Below are 593 nucleotides of genomic sequence, written 5' to 3'. Positions count from 1 at the left end.
TTTTTTTTTTGTGGTACAGGAGATTGAACTCAGGACCTTGTGCTTGTCAGGCAGGCACTTATGCCGCTGAGTTATATCCCTGGCCCAACATTTCATTCTAATTAAAATTGTAAAAAGCATTGCCTTGTATTAAAAAAAAAAAAGGAAAGAAAGAAATCTGATCCTTGATCATGTCATTTGAGATGAGAATGGTAATTTGTAAATATGTTTCAGGATGACTTAGAAAGTGATATTGCGTTACAGGAGGGCTTGAGTCTGACCACAAAAGAACAAATGAACTAGGAAAGACATGGGAAGTGGGCAGGGGTGGGAGAAGCACTTTGAAATTGTTCCAGAAGAAAAGGGCTGGCGAGATAGCTCAGTGGACTAAGGGCCTGCTTAGGCAAGCTCAGGGACCAGGATTCAATATCCTAAATCACACACCACACTGACCTTGCCTTGGGGTGCACCGAGCCAGCCACCTAGACCAAGCGTGGTGGCACACGTCTATAATCCCAGTGCTGGGGAGGCTGAAAATATGAGGATAGCTACAAGTCCAAGCTGTGTAGTGAGACCCTGTACTAAATACAAAATAAATAAATAAATAAATAAAT

The sequence above is a fragment of the Octodon degus genome, unplaced genomic scaffold (assembly GCF_000260255.1).
Source record: "Octodon degus isolate 3935 unplaced genomic scaffold, OctDeg1.0 scaffold00114, whole genome shotgun sequence".
Lineage (NCBI taxonomy): Eukaryota > Metazoa > Chordata > Mammalia > Rodentia > Octodontidae > Octodon > Octodon degus.
This window is presented reverse-complemented; position numbering follows the sequence as displayed.